Here is a 22,813-nt window from a genome sequence, read left to right as displayed (position 1 = left end):
TCCCGCAGCGCCTTCACGCATGTTCTGCTTCTAGTGTGGTGATATCAGACATATCCAAATGATTGACTTTTGGTTTTGTTTGTTTGTTTGTTTTTATCCTGAAATAAAGCGGGCACTTGTACGCACAGAAAGGTTTTTGAAAGACAAAATTATGGGATTTGTGAAGCTAAACTTAATAAATGTTACGTGTGGTCAGATTGCTTCTTATTTGTGTGTGGATTGAAGTAATTATAATAAAATTGAAATTGCTTGTCTATTTGCCTAACAATTCCTCTTATCATGCATTGTGGCAAAGGATGAAAATAGTAGTGCACTCCAGAGTGTGAATATGGACATTACTCTTATTTTTATTGCATAAATGGACAAGAGCGTGATAGTAAAGCACAACCTGTCATGCTTCCAGAATAGAAAATAACTGCACTATGCTGGCAACACAACTTTGGCTCTGTCAAAGCATCTGCACACAGACAGCATGCTAATGCTAACCTAGCCGAGAACCAAGAGTGATGTTAAAGCTGAGTGAATGCTGACCCCAGCAGCCAGAACCCGAACTTCAAAAGGTAACAAACAGAGGAGCAGTCAGACTGCAGCGTCTGTTTCTACCTGTTCATGTTTCTACAGAGAATCACCATCAAGATATCAAGATCGCGTCTCTCTGTACTGGTTTTCATCTTTGCTTGGTGCTGTCGACTTTAAGGTTCATTCCTGAATACTAAGAGAAAAATTATATTTGTGTCCTCATTAGGACAGGGATTTGTGTTGGTGTGTGACTGTAACCTCAGGTTTGTATTGTTAAATGGAGATTATTAGCTTGTGTATTTCAGGTTATTTTATAGAGTAACATTTTGCATTACTTTTACCAACACTGATCACAACAAAGAGGGAAAATATCTCCAACATGCACAAACATTTGATCACAGAGCGTGGAGCTCTTTTTTGTGATAAATGTATTTTATTTACTTTTTAAATCACCAGTAGACCTTATTTTTGACCTTATAAACAACTTTTTTTAGTTTAATTTAGTTTTCATAGAAAGGTGGTCCTCACAGAGACTACAAACATCGTCTCTGCTTGCCGTACAAGTCACAGGACGCCCCCGATACTATATCTATGTCATATTATTATTTAATATCATCTTAACAAAAGTGACAAAAAACTGAGTGTGTCTGATATTTGGGCAGCAGAGGAGCAACAGTGGATTCATAAAATGCTCCTTTTTGCTGCTGCAGCTCTCCTCACTGACCTGTAAGACAAACACACAAAGAACAGAAATGTCCAAGTTTCAGGATGTTCACCATTTAATAACTTGAAGAATAACTCATCCTGCACAGAAGCATAATTACCAGGAAAGCTTCAGAATAAACTGCTGCATCAGCTGCAGGACTTGATTTTCCTGTGAGTGGAAATAAGATTTTAAGACCAGATAAACATGTTGAACAACATTCACTGGAGGTGATGGCAGACTTTGTTTACCTGCTTTTTTCTTGGCTTTTTCATTTTTGGGGTGTTTGACCTCAGCATACATCAGACTGTCCTCTAAAAGAGAAGTCAGAGCTCAGGATACATTTGATCAGCAGGTATATGATACAGAGATGTTGGACATGTGGACTTAGAAGTCGATTTAAACTCCTGACAAGTACAATACATTTAAAAAAATCGAAATAAAAATCAACTGTTAGCAGCGACACTTCAGCTTGTGTCTTATTTGTGTGTGTGAGTGGATGGAGGCTAATAAACTCTGGCTGTCTGAACTCAGATGCATCTGATACTCATTGCACTCACTGCTGTGTTGAAATCCAGCTCTCCCAGGTACTCATTGCCAGACTGTTGAACTACTCAGTTGGTAGCATCACTAAGACCACATGACTTGTGATGTTTATGTACTCACCTGCTAAACTAAGCAGCCTTACCTACCGAGTCTGTCTTCTTTGTCTGAGATCCATTCTGGCACATCAGGCATCTGCAGAGACTTACCTGAGAGCTGAGTCATACCAAGTTTAGGATTTATGGAGCTTTTGACACACTAACCTGTTAGCAGAACTAAATATGTCCATGATGGAGACCTTTGGAAAAAGTCACCTCTGAACTGACTTAAGTGATTGTGAGATGAACCTGTTAAACTTTCGACAACCGATCTGATGAAGAGACTGAACTCAAACCTTGGAAGAAGCTGTTTTTATTGTTCTTTGCAAACATTCTGACCTGCTGTGTTGGTCGGAAATTGGTCGCACTCGAGAGCCCTGCATGTGATTGAAAAACTGCATCTTGTGTTGTCAGGGGTTGGAAGTATTTTTCATTTCTGTACCAGTAGTATTTCCATCTAGAAGAAGAAGAAGAAGATGATGATGATGATGATGGGCTCACAGAGCAATTCAAGGTCACACTGCCCCCTATTGGAACAGCTGTCCTATCAGCACCAAGTCTTGCCTTTGGTTTATCTGTAGTTCATTTTAGAACAATAACATAAAAGTAAATGACTGAATCAGAACAATTTAAAGAACTGGGTGGAAATATGTAAATGATAAAATGCCATGAAACGATTAGGGTGTCACAGCACCCTCTCTTGGAACACCAACTTTTAGATAATAAACCACAATTGAATTTTATACTATAAAATTTTAATTTTATTCTGCCAAAAATGTTCACATTAAATTATATTTTTAATATAAATACACTTTTTACTAACTACAACACTGAACCTGATAAGCTTTTAAGAAAAGTGGATACAGTGGAAAAAACAGTTATTTCTACTACTCTTCTACTCCTCCCCTTTTGCGAGTGTGGACACTTCATCTCTTTGCTCCTTAAATGCTTTTCTTCTTTTATTGATTTTTATGCTGATTTTTTCCCTTTTTTCCATATGAGCTTACCTGCGATAGCTTCTGGACACTTATAGATCATTAGGACTAAAGTGTTCTTAACAGAAACAGCAACATTTTTATAGTTACCTTATCCTCAGCGCTCCGTGTGTCTGTGGCCTAGACACAGCTGAAGCCTGATTACAGCGTCTGGGCACCGAACAGCCTCAATAGCCTGGAAAGGTGCTAACCGCTAGGCTAACTAGCAACAAGATGCCTTCCCTCTCCACAGATGACTACCACAGCCTCCTGCAGAAGATTGCAGTACTGGAGACAAAAATTCATCGCTTAGAAGTAAACGTGGAGGTAAATGGACTGTGTGGAAATGAAACAACCTTGCCTTTGATTCAAAACAATGGCGATGAGCAAGCTAGTACACAGCTAAGGAGCACAGATAACATGACCAAGAAAGTAGACTTTGTGCACTATTATAAATCCTCAAGTGATAATCCCCCCTTGGACTGTCTTGGTGCAAAACCAAGACATAAATCATGTCTCCTGGAAGGGGGAGGACGTATCACGGGCAGAGCACAGCGAGCTGAAATCTCTGAAACCGACTGGCCTTCACTTCCTACGAGACAGAGAAGCTCTTCTACCCCTGTATACGAGAGGAAACAGGACTGGACAACCGCGAATAGGAAGGTTAGCAACAAACCTCCAAAACAACTGAATGTGAAACTGCAGAACAGATTTGCTCCACTATCAAAGGACCCTGGATCTATATCGGACAACTATCCATCTAAAAGCAGCAAAGTAAGGTCTGAAAATCTGTTGAAAAGTAAAAGGCCACTGGGAAAGCTAAAGGCTAGGCCTGAAACTCTGATTGTGGGTGACTCTGCCGTAAAGGATGTACAAAGGATGTGCGGTAAGAACACTAAAGTCCTCTGCTTTCCTAAGGATATGGTCAACAACCTGAAGGAGAGAATTCTTCAAATTGCAGATGAATATCCAACTGTGACAAACATTGTTCTGCATACAGGGTCAAACGATGTGTCCAAACAACAGTTGGAGGTTCTGAAACGGGACTTTACTGGATTACTAAATACTGTAAACTCTCTGAATGCAGCTGTATTCATCAGTGGACCTGTACCGCCGGTCAGAGGAGGAGACGAGAGATTCAGCAGGTTGTTTACACTGAATAAATGGCTTATATCAGCATGTACTGACCACTCGGAGCATTTTATCAACAACTTTAATATTTTTTGGGAACGCAGGCATCTGTTTAAAGCAAATGGATTTAATTTTAACAAGTCAGGGGTGAAACTGTTCACCTCCAACTTGTTTTATTCCATACGTCATCCATCTGTGCTTGGTGCCAAGGCTGAGATAAACGAGGAGTTATCTCATAAAGAGGAACAAACAGTACTCCAAGAACAGACAAAGCCCAGCAGAAACCTTGAGGAGGAGCTCCATCTGCCCCCACCCGGGAAGAGCCTCAGAAAGGAGAGATATCTGAGGCAAGAAGAGGGGTCCCTATTTGCCTCCAACTCTCTCAACAACACCAACGACCAGGACCAGGACCAGGGACCACGATCTTCCCCAGTCCCCCAAACCCCTGACAGGCCATCACCCCCATCACCCTCCTCCCCCTCCCTTTCTCCCTCCTCCCCACACCTGAAATTCACTGAAGAGATGATGGAGCGGGTCAATGCTGGGCTCAGATCTACCCCCCGGCCCAATCCCTTTTTGTCCCCCATAAACCCCCCACCAGAGCAGCCAAAGGTTCGCCATCGAGCCCCGCCCTCAACAGAGCAATCGAAGTCACATTGCCCAGCCTCGCCCCCCTTAGTTCCTCCTTACCACCTTCATGCTCTGTCTCCGCAGTCTGATGTGTGATGTGTGGAGGGTCTGGGCTGCGAGGATTATGGCAGTGGTGACTTTTCCCAGGAGAAGCTGGGACCCTGTTTACTAGAAGGTTTTAAATCTCTGTACTTTTAGGTGACAGGAGACATGTGGCCTGGTCAAAACACAGAGAGGTGCACTCTAAAAGATCTTTAAACATAGTAAACATACCTTGTGTGCCACAGACTGCTCCCAAACACGAGGGGACAAGTAATGCCTCTAAAACATTTAAGTTGGCTTTATTAAACGTTAGATCTTTAGCTGGGAAAACATTTTTAATTAATAATTTAATCACTGAGCACAGCCTTGATTTTATGTTTTTAACTGAAACTTGGTTGGACCAAAGTAACAGTGGAGCTGTTCTCATCGAGACGACCCCTCCTAACTACAGTTTTATCAGTGAGGCCAGGGTGAGCAGGAGAGGAGGAGGGGTTGCTGTCTTATTTAATGAATCATTTCAATGTAAGCAGCTATCTCCTGGAAGTTTTCAGTCTTTTGAATATGTGGCTTTACAGCTGAAGGCCCCATCCAAAGTTGTGTTTCTTAATGTTTACAGGCCTCCCAAATACTGCATAGACTTTTTTAATGACCTCAGTGAACTGCTGTCTGTGATCTGTGTTGATTTCGACTGTGTAATTATTGTTGGGGATTTTAACATCCATGTGGACAACCCTCAGGACAAAGGGACTAAAGACCTGAGTAACACTCTGGGCAACTTTGAGCTGACTCAGCATGTAACAGAGGCCACACATAATAGAGGACACACTCTTGACCTACTGATCTCCAAGGGCCTGAGCATTTCAAAGGTTACTGTGTCTGATGTGGGCGTGTCTGATCATTACTGTGTTTTCTTTGAAAGTAAAATCTCAGCCCACATAAATATATCAACAACAGTGATCACAAAACGGTGTATAACTGAACACAGTAGTGCAATTTTTAACCAGGTCTTCCCATTAACACCTGACCTGTCCAGAGGGTCAGTCAATGAGCTCGTCAATAGCTTCAATGCTAACATGTTAAATGTAATGGACACTATTGCTCCCATTAAGGTGAAGGTTATCTCTGGAAGGAAAAAGTCTCCATGGAGAAACTCCACACTGGTGAAAAATGAAAAAAGAGAGTGTAGGAAAGCTGAGCGCAGATGGAGAAAAACAAACCTCCAGGTTCATGATGACATCTATAAAGAGAAACTTCACAATTATAATTTACAACTGAGGAGTGCAAGGAGGTCCTACTTCTCTGACATCATTACTAAAAACAGCCATAATGCTCGGGTCTTATTTTCTACAGTTGACAGGCTAACGAACCCTCCTGTGTCAGTGGCAGCTGAACTTCATTCGACCATGGCCTGCAATGACTTTGCCAAATTCTTCACAGAAAAAATCCAAAAAATTAGACAAGCAATTGTTACATCAACAGCAGATCCAGGATATGTACTGTGTCCACCAAAAAACTGTTTAAACACCATGAAACAGTTTCAACCTATTAACAGCAAAGACCTGGATGACATCTTAGGTCAACTGAACTCCTCCTCCTGCTGTTTAGATGTCCTGCCAACAAGTTTTTTCAAAAAGGTCTCAAAGACTTTAGAGTCAGACCTGTTACAGATCGTCAACTTTCTTTATTATCAGGTGTGTTTCCAGAATCACTAAAAACTGCTGTAATAAAACCTATACTGAAAAAGGACAATCTTGACAAGACACAAATGAACAACTACAGGCCGATCTCAAATCTCCCATTTTTAAGTAAGATCATTGAAAAAGCAGTTTCTCAACAGCTCAGTTACTTCTTAAAACAGAATAACTGCTACGATGCCTTCCAGTCAGGTTTTAGACAGAACCACAGCACTGAAACCGCTCTGACCAAAGTGTTTAATGACATATGTCTGAATATAGACAGTGGAAAAATGTCAGTCTTAGTTTTACTGGATCTCAGTGCAGCATTTGATACAGTTGACCACAACATATTACTCAAACGACTGGAGAACTGGACAGGTCTTTCAGGAACTGTACTAAACTGGTTCAAAACATACTTAGAAAACAGGAAATACTTTGTATCAATAGGTAACTTCACATCTGAGCAGACAAGTATCACATGTGGAGTTCCCCAAGGTTCCATCTTGGGACCCCTTCTGTTTAACATTTACATGCTCCCACTGGCACAGATTATAAAGAACAACAAAATAAACTATCATAGCTATGCAGATGACACACAAATATATATCACAATGTCACCAGGAGACCAAGGCCCTGTACAGGCTCTTGGTAAATGCATTGAGGAAATTAATGACTGGTTGTGCCACAATTTTCTCCAGCTAAACAAAAAGAAAACTGAGGTAATAGTCTTTGGCGCCAAAGAAAAACGATTACAGGTCACCAGAGAACTTCAATCTATACATCTAAAAACCACAAACCAGGCAAGAAATTTGGGTGTAGTGATGGATGCAGACCTAAACTTAGAAAAACACATTAAGACAATAACAAAGTCAGCTTACTATCACCTCAAGAATATTTCAAGGATAAAAGATCTGATGTCTCAACAGGACCTGGAAAAACTAGTCCATGCATTCATCTTTAGTAGGCTTGATTACTGTAACAGCATCTTTACAGGTCTACCTAAAAAATCAGTCAGACAACTACAGCTCATTCAGAACTCTGCTGCTCGAGTCCTCACTAAGACCAAAAAAGTGGACCACATCAGTCCAGCTCTGAGGTCTTTACACTGGCTGCCTGTCCGTCAGAGGATAGACCTTAAAGTTCTGATGCTGGTCTATAAAGCTTTGAATGGTTTAGGACCAAAATACATCTGTGACCTCCTGACCCAGTATGAACCTTCCAGATCCCTCAGGTCATCTGGATCCGGTCTTTTATCAGTTCCCAGAGTCAGAACCAGACACGGAGAAGCTGCATTCAGCTTTTATGCTCCCTATACCTGGAACAAACTCCCAGAAAGCCTCAGATCAGCTGAAACACTCAGTTTATTTAAATCCAGGTTGAAGACTCACCTGTTCTCAGCTGCATTTGAATAAAGCACCAAATCCACACTTTTAAGCTTAAATTTCAAAACTAACATTAACTACTGATTTTATCTACTGTTCTGATTTTATCTGTTTTGATTTTATATACTGTTTTGTTTGTTTGTTTGTTTGTTTGTTTGTTTGTTTGTTTGTTTGTTTGTTTGTTTGTTAATTAGTTAGTTAGTTTGTTTGCTTGTTTTAATCAATTTTAAATCAAGCTTTTTATTTGTTTTTGTTTCTAATGTCTCTGTAAAGCACTTTGAATCACCTTGTTGTTGAATTGTGCTATACAAATAAATTTGCCTTGCCTTATTTGAACACCTGCCTATTTTTTGTCTCCTACTTACAAAGAAATGAACAGTCTCTAATTTTTGTGGTTGTTTCATTTAATGGGGAGGCGACAGAATATCAACCAAAAATCCAGTTAAAACACATCACATCAAAGTTATAAACTGATTTTCTTGCTATTGAGTGGAATAAGTATTTGACCAACCAGTAAGGATTCCAGCGCCTCCAGACAGATGTGGCATATAGCTCATTATGAGTATAAAGGCCCACAGAATCATTTTTGTTGTTCCAGGTTTGCAGGCACATGTGCAGTCCTGTCTTAAGTTTGCCAGTGAACATCTAAATGATTCAGAGAATGATTGGGGGAATGTGCGGTTTTCCAGTGAAACCGAAATCATATCTGTCATATCAACTAGACACGCTGTGTTTGGATATAAAGAAATCCTGAGTGTGACCCAAAGAACAACACGTCAAGCAGGCAGGTGGAAAGATTATGCTTTGGGATATTTTTCACTAAGGGTACAGGACAACTTTGCTGCACCAACGGTCAAGGTCATATACTGTACACAAACCCTTCATCTAGCCAGAATACTGAAGTCGTGGACAGGTCTTGCAGAATCACACTGACCCAAAACATACCACCAATTCAACAAAGGAGTGGCTAAAAAAGAAGCACATTAAGGTCATGGAGTGGCCTAGCCAGTCTCCAGACTTCAGTCCTACAGAAATCCTGAGGAGGGAACTGAAGCTTCAAGTTCCCAAGCAGCAGCCAAGAAACCCAAAGGATTTAAGGATGGAGACATCAGTTGCATTGTAGATTTATTATCAAGCCAGAAGAAAATCTATAGTCTCCTTTTTTCCCAACTCTGTGACTGCGTTGCCTTAATTCAGCTGCCAGACTGTCAGCCAGTTTATTTACACTGGAAATAATGTTGTGGTGTAAGCGGTCATATTAATGTGTGTCACAATTAAATCTCTAAGTTGATGTAAGTATTTGAGTGAAGATGAGGCTAACCTGACATTCAAACTCAAAATCTGAACTACTGTATTTTAAAGTGACAGTCGGATTGTAATCTGATTACATTTCATGTTGAGATTTATTAACAGATTGAGGTTCAGTCATTAAATTATGTTAAATAGCACATATAAATGTAAAAATCAATTCAGATACTTACCTTGAGCATTTTCATAGATGACTGTACAGGACGCTAAAAATGGAATAAAATCTCATCAGACATACAGCTAATAAAATCAATATAAAATTAAACTTTTTTAAGACAATTTTTTAGATGAAACAATGATCACAACATTGGTGTGCTTATATTTGTCAAACAGGCTCTAAACACAATAACTAAAACAACTGTAACACATTTTGCTTAAAGTCAAAGGAGCTTGCAAAGAAAAGCGTCTGGACTTCTTTAAGTTACTTGAAGACGTTTCACCTCTCATCCGAGAAGCTTCTTCAGTTCTAAGGTCAAATGGTGGAGAGTCCCAGATATAAACCTAGTGGGAGTAACCCCCCACAGAGGGACAAAAGGACCCCCTGATGATCCTCTAATCGCCTGAGCCAAGGTGTGAAACTGGGTGTGGGTCCCAATCAGCCAGAGTTTCGGGTAAGTTCATTGTGAAGCCTGGCCTCACCTTATCATGCGAATTCCTGAGGTCAGATGGCCCAGGATGTGAGTGGGCGTTAAGGCGTCTGGGAAGGGATCTCAAAACTGGATTATAGATGGCAGAGAGTTGGTGTCGTAAACCCCCGCCTCTGTTCAAAGATGGTCGCTCACAGTGGACATAGATGGCTTCTTTCACTCCTCTTTCAAACCACCTGTCCTCTCTGTCCAAAATGTGAACATTGGCATCCTCGAAAGAGTGTCCTTTATCCTTAAGATGCAGATGGACTGCTGAGTCTTGTCCTGTGGAGGTGGCTCTTCTATGTTGTGCCATGCGCTTGTGAAGTGGCTGTTTGGTCTCTCCAATGTAGAGGTCTGGGCATTCCTCGCTGCACTGTACAGCATACACCACATTGTTAAGTCTGTGTTTTGGCGTTTTATCTTTCGGGTGAACCAGTTTTTGTCTGAGCGTGTTGCTGGGTCTGAAATGCACCGGGATGTCATGCTTGGAGAAAACTCTCCTGAGTTTTCCTGATACACCGGCTACATAGGGGATGACAATGTTGTTGCGTCTGTCCTTCTTATCCTCCCTCGCTGGTGTCTGGTCTTCTTTTCTGTGCCTCTTTGCTGACTTTAAGAACGCCCATTTAGGATAGCCACACGTTTTGAGTGCTTCCTTTACATGTGTGTGTTCCTTCTTTTTTCCTTCAGGCTTAGAGGGAACATGTTCTGCCCGGTGGTGTAGGGTCCTAATTACTCCAAGTTTGTGTTCCAGAGGGTGATGGGAGTCAAAGAGGAGGTACTGGTCCATGTGTGTGGGCTTCCGGTAAACTTCGATGTTGAGGTTGCCGTTCTCTTCAATGTGCACAGCGCAGTCCAGGAAAGGCAAACAGTTGTCCTTTGTGTCTTCCCTGGTGAACTTGATGTTTTTATCCACAGCGTTAATGTGCGCAGTGAAGGATTCCACTTCTTGTGTCTTGATTTTGACCCAGGTGTCGTCCACATATCTGTACCAGTGGCTGGGTACTCTTCCTTTGAAAGAGCCAAGAGCCTTCCTTTCCACTTCCTCCATGTAAAGGTTGGCTACAATAGGTGACACGGGGGAGCCCATGGCACAGCCATGTTTTTGTCTGTAAAAGCCTTCGTTGTATTTGAAATATGTAGTGGTGAGGCAGAAGTCTAACAGGGTGCAAATCTGATCGGGTGTGAAGTTGGTCCTGTCCTCCAAGGAGCTGTCTTCTTGTAGTCGTTTTCTGACAGTCTCCACGGCCTCCGTGGTGGGTATGCAAGTGAAGAGAGAGACTACATCAAAGGACACCATGGTTTCATCTGGATTCAGGGTAAGTTTCTGGATCTTGTCGGTGAAGTCGGTGGAGTTCTTGATGTGGTGTGGGGTGTTCCCCACGAGAGGAGCAAGGATGGTAGCAAGGTGTTTAGCAATGTTATAAGTGGCTGAGTTTATGCTACTGACTATGGGTCTGAGTGGGACAGCTTCCTTGTGGATTTTAGGAAGTCCGTAGATGCAGGGTATGGCATCCCCTGGGTAAAGGCGGTGATATGTAAGGCGGTCAATAATTTTGTCCTTTTCAAAGTCTTGAAGGCAAGCTATAACTTTCTTTTTGTAGCTGCTTGTGGGGTCTCGCTTTAAGGCTTCGTAGGTATTGTTGTCACTGAGGAGAGTAGTGATCTTTGTATGGTAATCTGTAGTGTTTAGGACCACGGTGCATCTTCCCTTATCAGCTGGTAAAACAGTGATGTTGTGGTCTTTGCTCAGGGAAGCGACGGCCTTCTTTTCCTGTATTGTGAGGTTGGACGGAGGGACTTTGGCGCTGGAGAGGGTGGCTGAGACTTTCATCCTGATTTGCTCTGCTTCTGTCTGTGATAATTTATTAATCCGTATGGCAGATTCTGTGGCTGTGATGAGGTCCACTATGGGCAACTGTTGTGGAGAAATGGCAAAATTGAGTCCTTTGGCTAATACTCTCTTTTCAGGTTCAGTGAGAATCCTGTCTGAAAAGTTCTTCACCCATTTCTCCTGACTGTCTTCAGGTGTGTTTTCTTCTCTGGGTTGTGTAGGTTCAGGATGAGGAGTGTGTGTTTTTGAAAGCAAGGTGTGAAATTTCCTGCGTTGTCTTTCTTTTCCTTTAGAGTGTCGGGCCCGCTGAGCCTTGTCCACAAACTTGTAAACCTCTTCTAAGATTGGAGAGGGTAGAAGGATTTCCAGTCCACTCATAACCCTTGTGAGGAAATTTATCTCTGAATCTGCCGAATGCCAAGTCACATTGCTAGTATTATGTCGGTGCACCCAGATGAGGGTAACACTTTGGTCTATTGAGGTCATGTTAAGAACTTATGAAAGAGGGCAGTTGAATTTGTTTCTGTTGTGAAGGCATCTCAACGCTTATACACGATTGTTACGGCCCTAGCTGGGCCTCCTGATACTGCCCTTGTGTGGGCGTGGTGTTTTTCTCCACCTCCTCCTCTTTTGCTCCACCCCCCGTCTCTCTCTTGCTCTTCTCTCTCCCCAGGACACAGCTGCTGCTCATTGGACTCATTTACCACCTGGGCCCAGTCAGCAATCACCTCTCGGAGGTCATATAAGCTGGGGATGAGCTGTGAGCAGGGTGTGGGGTGTTCTCTGGTGTCTCTGCGTTGTGGGTGGTTAGCGTGCTCAGAGTGTGGAGTTGTGGAAACAGCATAGCTGCTTTGCGTGAGTGGTGTGGGCTTGTGGGCCCTGAGAGTGTCTCCCCGTGGTGGGGAGTAGGGTAGGAAGTGTGGGAAGTGCCTCCTTTTTTATTGTGTTTGTTTGGTAGTCCTCCTGCCTTTCGTGGCTGCGAGCGTTTTCTTTGCTTCTTTGGCGTTATTGGTAAGACGGCGTTGCCGGCCCTTTAAGTTAATGTTAACCTGTACCATTTTGTAATAAAGTTTTATTGATGCAGAACAACTCTGTCTGTTTTCCTTTTTCATTCTGATTCCGGACTCATTTGTTACTGGTCCCCTCTCTCACATGCCTAGACCCCTTTGGGGGGAACGTAACAACGATGCTTCTTCAGTTCTAAAAACGAATGGTGGAGAGTCCCAAGTATTTAACCCGTAGTGGTGCTTGTCTCCTTTCGAGGTTATCCTAAGGTTTATTGACCCACTATTGTCATCACATGAGCCAAGGTATGAAAAACGGCATGGGTCATTACCAGAGAGTTACAAGTAACGCGTTACTGTAATCCGATTACTTTTTTCAAGTAAGGAGTAAAGTAAGGGATTACTATTGCAAAAAAGGTAATTAGATTACTTTTACTTTCCCGTAAGCACGCTGCATTACTGCGTTACTAAAACCGTGATTTTTTTTGCGAGTGTCTCATGACAATGACGTAAGCGAGTGCGACATTCGTGGCAACAGCTGTGTGCAGATCAACAATGGATAATAGTGCGGGAGAGAGTATGAGCGTGCAGCGTTTAAAGCATGGAAGTACTGACCTTACTTTGAGTTTGATTCCATAAAAAGTGACAAAAACATTAGCGTCCGCTGTTCACTGAGTGGGAAGAAAACTTCTTTTTACAGCGAAAAAACCCCCCTAAACTTCCGAGCAAGCACCGAGTGCGCAACGACGTAATGGGAAACTCACAGAGAAACTGCCGTATCCTTCCACTGACCGCTGGGGCACACCTGCACCAGGGTAAACCTCCGCCTACCCTGCTCCTGCTTTACAGGTGAAAATAGAGCAAAAGGACCGCTAGTCTTTGACTTTATTTATTTTCTGCTGTGTTTTACTTGCATCTATTTGAAAGAGTGAGTGTAAACATAAATATATATATTATGAGCTGGTATGTGCAGAAAATAGGTTTGAACAAATTTCTTCCAGTCAGACAATGTTGCATATAATTAAATTTTTGTTTGATGCATAAAGTTAAAAGATTAAAACTAATAAAACAAGTTTTAAAAGGGACTTTTCCATTTGATTACATTTTGTATGATGAATTATGCAGAAAAAGTAGAATTGGGCTGAAAGAGCTATCGCTTTATCACCTATTCAGGTTGTAAATCACGTTTTTAAAAAGTAACTAAGTAATTAATTACTTTTGAAAATAAGTAATCAGTAACGGGATTACTTTTTTGTGTGGGTCACACTTACAGTCTCTTTACTACAGTGACACAAGCCGGCCAATTTAGCTATCGTCACATTGGATAATGCTTTTCTGTGAAATAATGATGCAGACAAGCCCAGCACAGTTCCAAACAAAACGAATTATTGTACCAGACTATCACTAATTATGATCAAGTGAACAGTGTGATTCGGCACTTACTATTCTCCCTCGGTTAACATTCATGAGGCTGTGTCAGTTAGCAATTCAACACAAAAAATATATAAATTAAAATAAAATACATTGAAAAAAGGTTTGAGTTTTTATTTTCAATCAGTTCAAACATAATTATGTTAATAAAAATGTAAAAAAAAAAGGAAAATGTCTGAAAATGAAATGTCTTTTCCTTCTTTAATAAAGGTAAAAATTTAACAAGCTATCAGTGGCTAATTTTGACTAAATCCAACGTTCATTTTCACATTGACCAATACCTTTTGTAAATCTGTGCAAACATGTCATCCTCTGCTAAACAATTACTAAACCATAATAAAACTATGGATGTGTTTTTGTAAGGGGTTATAGTGAGGATGCAGCAAAAGTTAGAGCGAAAATATTCTGCTTGTTTTATCTTTTAAGCAGACGAAGATTTTCCTGAGATAATGTAATAATAATCTCGTCACCTGATATGAGTCAATGGAGAAGCAGTCTCCTTCTCTCATTGCTGACGGTAATCATTTGAATAAACTGGTATTTTTTTAATTACACTTTGGAAGTCTGTGTTTAACTGTATGGATAGCCTATAATATTGATCTTCACAATCCACAGCAAAATAATAATGAATTATAACATTCACTTGTAATAAATAGAAGGGGTAGCACCAAAAACATAAATTCATTAATTACAAGGCCCAGCCCAAATGACTGTTTCATTAAAATGGAAATCTTCACCTGCCTTTAAGAAGCAGGTAAGCCATGCCAGCTGTGAACACTGGGATCATATAATGCACTTACACCTGCGCTTCTGCACAGCTGCGAAGCGCCAGTATTCAGTGCCATCCCTACATCACACAGCCAAAATCATGTTCGCTCGCCCTTACGGGTTGGTAGCTGCTGCAGTCCCCTCCTGAACGATAGGTGTCACCACTCAAACAATACAAAATCAACGATGAGGAGAAGTCAAAACCGAAAGCAAAAAAATCTTCTTCTTTTTTTCCCCAAAATAGTTCCCAGAAAGTCTCATCTTTATAAACTGTATTACAACAGTGGCCATATCACCTGCATGGAACAGTTTGCTCGTAAAACACTTTATGCTCTGCTTCTGCGTAAAGTCCAGTTCACCATTAACTTTTTATAATTATTTGAACAATTCTCTGAGCTTCCGTACTAAAATGTCACCAGCACGATCTTACAGTCGTGTCTTCCCAGGTTACAAACGCCAAGGGGCAAATAGCAGCTTGCGATATCGGATGTGATGTCAATTTGACCTCAAATTTGTCCGGTAGTGGGGTCAGAATAGTCGTTTATTCTTCCTAACTCCAGGGTGTCGTTTGCATTCAACCGTTGGACGTTACATCTTTAATAACACCAATAATAACAAAGGTTTCGAAACTCATCTGACGTCAGACCCAGAGCCCGAACAACAACCTGAAGCGTCATTACCAGTGGCGCAGACAAAACTGAAGGAGTACAGCCTGTGGCACACAAATCAGCTAAAAATGGGAAAAATCTACCAGGTTGTGGTTAGTACATTTTGGGGTAGGAAGACGGTGATTGACTTGGGCAACACTGAGGAGCAGTTTAGGAGCATGACAGTGTTACAGCTGAAGGAAAAAATACGGAAGACGTTTCCAGACATCCCAGGTAAAGATAACACGGAAACACCTGTAACGCACTTTTCTGACTTGATGGCCGAAGATGACGGCAATGTAGTATCTGAAAAGTCGTTTTACTGATGCCCATTAACACTGGTTAAAGAATTAACGAAAAAAGGGTACAAACGTTTCCAGCTGTCTGTGAACGTTTGATTAGACCACAGAGTACAAACTTCAGCTTCCACGTGCTGAAATAAACCTAAAAGAAAATCAAGTGTATCAGATGACTGGATGGGGACAAACCAAAACTGATGGTGAACCTGTTGATGAGCTGATGGTGGTGGACGTGTCTCTCATTGAACCAAAGGTCTGTAAGAAACAGTGGCCTGGTCTTACTTCCACTGTTATCTGTGCAGGTGGATATGGGACAACCAAAGGATTCTGTCAGATGTTTTCTGTGATTTCAGTGAAAACTTGTGTTCTGTTGACAAATGTATAAATAAAATAATATAATCTGACAAATTTAAAAAAAAAAAGAAAAAGAAAAGAAAGAAAGAAAAGAAAAGAAAAAAAGGTACAAATTAAACTGTCTGTGTTGGGTGGGGATCCCAAGGTTTATTATATATGGAAACAGTACAAGTTAACATCCTATATTTACATTAAACAAGTAAGCAGCTATAACTTACTACTGTAAAATCTAAAGCTAAATTAGGTGGCATTATGCAGCACAGTTTAATAGATCAACTTTTTTGTCAAGGCCAGGACTATTCTTCAAAATTTTGCAGGCACAATTAAAGTTGGGGTGATCCCATCCCTTAGATTTACCAGGTGCAGTGAGCAGGTTGGCTAGAAGATATAAAAAAGCACACCACATGAAGTGTGCAAAGATACATTATTAATGGTGGGTTTGCATGCAAGGACTGTTGTCCAGGTGGCAGTGAATAACTCCTCCTGCATTATTTCCTGTGTTTTATTGTGACATGGTCACTCCTTGAATTAATACTGGAACTCTGCACTTTAATTGTTTCTGGAGAGTTTAATTTCAAAATGTCCTAAAATTTTTAGAAATATAGCAATTTTTAAGTAATATGTATTTAATGTTAGTTCTCGAGACCAACCTAAATTTAAAGGTCAAATTCAATTTGATGAAGGAAATGTAACGGGGCAGCACGGTGGTTAGCACTGTTGCCGCACAGCAAGAAGGTCCTGAGTTCAATTCCACCATCATGCTTTCTTTGGGTCTTTCTGTGTAGAGTTTGCATGTTCTCCCTGTGTTTGCGTGGGTTCTCTCTGGGAACTCCCACAGTCTAAAGACATACACGTAGTGGGGATAGGTTAATTGGAAACTGTAAATTGCCCATAGGTGTGAATGTGAGCGCGAATGGTTGTCTGTGTCTATGTGACAGACTGGCGAGCTGTCCAGGGTGTACCCTGCCTCTCGCCCTAAGACAGCTGGGATAGGCTCAAGCACCCCGCGGCCCTGAAAAAGGATAAGCGAATGGATGGAAATGTAACATTTTTCTTAGAATAAAATTGATTATAATGAATGTCCATCAGTTTCCCCTAACTCAGTGAATAACATGAATAAATGTCAAATTTTACTCTGTGTGTTTGTTTCAGAGAATTGGAGGATGATCTTTACAGATGAGCGTCTGGATTATGACGACCGCCTAATATCGAGTTATGGAATACAGCACTTGTCTGTCATCCATTTAGTGGAAAAGCTTTCTAGAGGAGGATGTCCAGATGATTTGCCTACCGAGGAAAACAGTGGGATGGGTGACAAGACTGGCAAAAACCTAAGTATGGAAAAACTTTGCAATATTGAAACAACAGGTCAATGACCTACCGAGGGAAACAGTGAGCTTTGTGCCAATAGTGGCAACAAGTGTAAATAAAAAACAGAAAGGAAGAAATCTCGCTTTTAAAACATTTTATTGACACAATAAAACAATACTTCAGTGTCCCAAGAACCCAAACAGTTTATTCAACATCCTTTCTGGTTAGCATAACAAGAAATATCCCCAACTACAACCAGTGAGTGGAAGTTGTCCTCCAGTTATAGTAGAGAGCTTCTGCCCCAGTGCTACTGGCAGGGAACCTGTGTTTGATTGTTGTGTTACAAATCTGTCTCTGTCATTTTTAAAATGGTTCAGCTAGGCAGACAGCACACAACACAAAGAGACAATGATACATTCAGTATGAGTGATGTTTAAAATGTTTAGACTTTCTCTGCCTGGAAACTAAAAACAAATTAATGCACCTCATGTAAATGTATTTATGATGTAATGATGAATGTGGTGAATGATTCATGTCAGCACAACAGGGATGTTCTTGGGATACTGACAGTTTAAAAAAAGACCCTGCTTTTCTTATTTTTTTGTTTTTTCTGAATTTAGTGTCACTTCCCACTAAACATATTAACCAGCTAACTGTTTTAAATTGAGCTAATACAATGAAATTAGCTAAAGTTGAAGTTTTTTCTATATGAAAATACACTCTATAGACACAAGTTAGTTAAAAACATCCCAAATCTGTAAAAAAACAAACAAACAAACAAACAAAAAACCGTTTCTTGTCTGATATTTGCAGACATGGTATGTAGTTGCTCCTGCTGACATTTACAATATTTTGTATATGTTTGTTGAATACCGTTACACGTGTCAGTCTTGTAGATGTTATTTTGACATTCATCTGTAGGGGATGCTACAGCTATTCCAGGGGAATTTATATTTTACATTACCGGATCTACATGGCCAAATTAACCCCTTTTTTAAAATGTATTTATTTTTGTGTGGAGTTTGCATGTTCTCCCCGTGTTTGCGTGCGTTCTCTCCGGGTACTCCGGCTTCCTCCCACCGTCCAAAGACATGCAGCTTGTGGGGATAGGTTAATTGAATAATCCAAATTTTCACTAGGTGTGAATGTGCGAATGAAAGTGAGTGCGAATGGTTGTCTGTCCCTGTGTGTTGGCCCTGCGACAGACTGGCGACCTGTCCAGGGTGTACCCCGCCTCTCGCCCTATGACAGCTGGGATAGGCTCCAGCGCCCCTGAAAAGGATAAGCGGAAGCGAATGGATGGATGGATGGAAGGATTTATTTTTACCAATTCAATGCAAGTATATAAAAAACAAAACAAGCAAAAAATGTTATTTATATATTTCAAAGAATAATACACCCAAGTTGTTAACAAGCACTATGAGTCAGAGTTCACCAGTGAAAAGCAGGAAAAAACATGAACGCACTAATCAAGCTCTGAATCTGACTCCACTCTTCACTCACTCATGAACAAGAACTCAAGATACTTAAACTCCTCCACTTGGTGCAGCAAATCATTCCCAGCCTGGAATGGACACTTTACACTTTGTCCACCTGAGAACCACGAGTCAGACATTAAGATGCTAATTTTCATTCCAGCAATTTTACACCGCAACAAATCTCCTCAGTGTGAAATCATCGCACAATGAATTCACATTGACACACACACACAGAGGGAGAGAGAGAGAGAGAGAGAGAGAGAACAGGGTAAAACAAAAGAGAACAAGCTTTCAACCGTTACCTATAACAGTGGCACAAAAACATTCCTGATAAATGTCCTCACTGACATTTTGAACACTTTGGACCCTTGTTAGATTCTTATAGAAGACAGCAAGCATCTTCAGGCCCTTTGAGCTTTAAGAATCATCTTTGTTGGACTAAAACAAACATCATTCTGTCATGGAAATCACTGCACGGGCTCGGGTACACTTCCAGAAATCATTGTGAACACTGTTCACTGTACCATCAACAAATGTAGGTTAAAGCAAAGAATAAGCTTTAAGTGACCACAATCCAGAAACATTGCCATCTTCTCTGAGCCAAAGCTCATGTAAAATGAACTCAGTCGAAATGCAAAACCTTTCTGTGATCAGACGAATAACAATATATATTTTATGAAAAATATAGGCACAGTTTTCTCTGGATAAAAGAGAGGAGGGGAAATGTGTCTTCTCTGTCCAAAAGGGGAACAAGTGTCCTTTGTCCTTTATTTGCAGGTATTACAGTCGAGTCTTGTCCTGTTGAAGTTTCTTTTATAAGTACGGCATGCATTTGTGGAGTGACTCCTGTGCACAACTTTCAGTCATAAAACTGTCACCATGCCTCTTTAATAAATCCAGTAACTTTTTACATCAAAAGAAGGCTTTGTGTTGCTGCAGTAAATCTGTCCCTATATGTTCCTCTTTCCTATGAAAACACATTTTTCACAAGCTTTTCTAGTTTATATGACCTGTATAAAATAACAGTGAAAGAACAAGTTCCCGGGTTAGTGAAAGTTACAAAAGAAATGTTATACTTGTCTTTGCCTGCTCCATAATACTGTGATCAACGTTTTCTTTTTCTTTCGTCTTCTCCATGTTCTGTTTAGGTTCCTGTCATTACAATTATCCCCAACAGACGGAGTGCAGCAAGCTTTATACAATACAGAATCAAAAGGGAAGATTTATCAGGTCAAGGTTTTTGGAGTTGACGGAATGAAGGTGATTGACCTGTGCAGCACCTCTGCAGAGTTTAACAGGTTGACCGTGAAGGATCTGAAGGAAAAAATAATGCAGAAATTTCCTGGAGAATCTGGTAAGAGAAACAGGCCCACATGTTGAAATCATTTAAACTCTTACACCAAGCAGTGACATTATATTTCTCAACATTTCTTCATAAGCAGCCAGACTTCTTCATTAAAATTGACTGTGTTTCATGTAAACACAGAAACAGTAAAATAAGCTTTTAAAATGTAAAGTAAATTATGCAGCATGTTTAGATAAATATGTAAAATTGCCTGCTAAAAATATTATTAGAAGAACACAACTCTTGGTTAAAAAATAAAGATTTAGAGATGACATTTCAGATAACATTATTGCCCCAGTTTAAACACTTTAGTGAAGTTAAATATTTATAGTTTCAAACCTTTGTTATTAATAAATTATAAATGAAAGGTTGTTTAAAAAAACTCAGCAACACTTCTTTCAAACCTTAATAACAAGGTGCAGAGTTATTTCCACCACAGCGAGTCATCCTCTGAGGTAGACAAATAGAACAGGTCTCTACACGCAGCTAACTGTAAGATGAGCACACAAGGACTGTCATGTTCCTGGGTCTTTTGACCCAGCGTTTTAAGTTTGAGTTTATTTTGTTCATTAGGTTATCTAAGTTCATTTGGTTATTAGACTCCTTGTGTTTTCGTCCCCTGTATTTAAGCTTCCCCTCACCCTTCGTGTTTCATGCTGCGTGTCTTATGTTATCAAGTTTGTATTATCATGTCTGTCTCATGTTTCCTGTTTTATTTTGAAGGAGTCGTGTGTTCTTTGTTCATTGTATTTAGTTTCACTTCCCTTGTCCTGTCATTAGGCTCATGTCAGTCAGCTGTTCCTCCATGTGTTCCCACTTCCCCTAATCATCCTCCTGTGTATTTAAGTCCTCTGTTTTCAGTGTGTGATGTTCAGGTAGTCTGTTGTCCACGCCATGTTTCCCATGCCATGCTTCCAAGTTTCTTGTCTAGGTTTGTCTTATTGTTTGTTTAGATTCCCCAGTTTAGGTTTGTGTTAATTTTGCTTCAGTTTGCCTTGCCCTTTGTTTGTACCTTTTCTACCAGCCATATTAAACGGCTCGCCTTTGGTTAACATTTCAAGTTCTGTTCCCTGTTCCTTGGAGTCTGCGTTTTGGGTCTTTTTGTCAACCCCTACAGTCTGCCCTCGCCAGACTGTGACAAGGACCAGTTACAAATACAAAAACAAAGTCAGTCTCTCAAAGTGGCAGTGTCCTTAAGACTCAACTTCAGAGTCCTAAACAACACACATGCCAGCGATGCATTTTTAGTATATTTGCAAACAAACAAAATTATTGCTATTCCGCCATCTAATTTCACAGTTAATGAATAAAAGACCATTCAAATTACTAAACATAACTAGAAACTATAAGTAAAAGTAAACTATAAGTACTATACATACTCTATTAAGAGTAAAAGAGTAAAGGATACCAAGTTCAAAACTTTGGAATTAAATCCAGATCTTTTATTTGTGTAAGCTATGGTGAAATAAAGAGGGACAGAGCCTCACCTAGCCATGAAACTGCTTGCTGGTCAGCTGTCCATTACTCTTGAGCATCTGAAAATGGGACATGTAAATGTAAAAAAAGGCAGTAATTTATAAATATTTAATGTAATACTTTTGTAAAATTCCTTGAATTAAACCTGAGGCTGTGCACTTCAATCAAATATTTAAGGTGTTATTTAAAATACACTGCGGTGGTTAGATGCAAAATTACAAAAGAATCATGCCATAGTCAAAATACTTTTGGGCCTGACTCTGAGAACTTTTGATGGACACCCTCCTTAGTACAGCACAGTCATCAGATTATTTGTGTATAGTGTTGAAGGAGAGGCTTTAAAGGATTTGTAAATTTAGAGGCCCATCCAGGACAAATCTTTGCAGGCACAATTAAAGTTGGGGTGATCCCATCCCTTAGATTTACCAGGTGCAGTGAGCAGGTTGGCTAGAAGATATAAAAAAGCACACCACATGAAGTGTACAAAGATACGTTATTAATGGTAGGTTTGCATGCAAGGACTTTCTATTGTGCAGGTGGCAGTGAATAACTCCTGCATTATTTCCTGTGTTTTATCATATATTCACTCCTTGAATTAATACTGGAACTCTGCACTTCAATTGTTTCTTGAGTTTAATTTCAAACCCGTTATTGGGCAAAAATGTGAGTCCAAAAATATCCTAAAATGTTTGAAAAAATAGCTATTTTTAAAAATATATATATTTAATGTTAGTTTTCGAGAGCAAGCTAAATTTAGAGGTTGAATTAAATTGGATGAAGGAAATGTAACATTTTTCTTAGAATAAAAATTGATTGCAATAAATATCCATCAGTTTCCCCAAACTTGGTAAATAACATGAATAAATGTAAAATTTTACTCTGTGTGTGTTTGTTTCAGAGGATCTGTGTATGATTTCTGTTGATCAGCATATGGAAGATGACGACGCCCTGCTATCGAGTTATGGAATACAACACTTGTCTGCCATCATGTTAGTGTTAAAGGTTCGTGGAGGAGGAGGAGGAGGATATCCAGATGTTTTGCCTACCAGTGAAAACAGTGGGATGGGTGACAAGACTGGCAAAAACATAAGTATGGAAAAACTTTGCAATTTTGAAACAACAGGTCAATGTCCTACTCAGAAAAATAGTGAGCTTTGTGCCAATAATGGCAACAAGTGTACAGTGTTATGATCCAGGTCATGATTTTGTGTATCGTCTTTGCTCGCTACAC

The sequence above is a fragment of the Astatotilapia calliptera genome, chromosome 3 (genome assembly GCF_964374335.1).
Source record: "Astatotilapia calliptera chromosome 3, fAstCal68.1, whole genome shotgun sequence".
Classification (NCBI taxonomy): Eukaryota; Metazoa; Chordata; class Actinopteri; order Cichliformes; family Cichlidae; genus Astatotilapia; species Astatotilapia calliptera.
Note: the sequence above shows the minus strand (reverse complement) of the source record.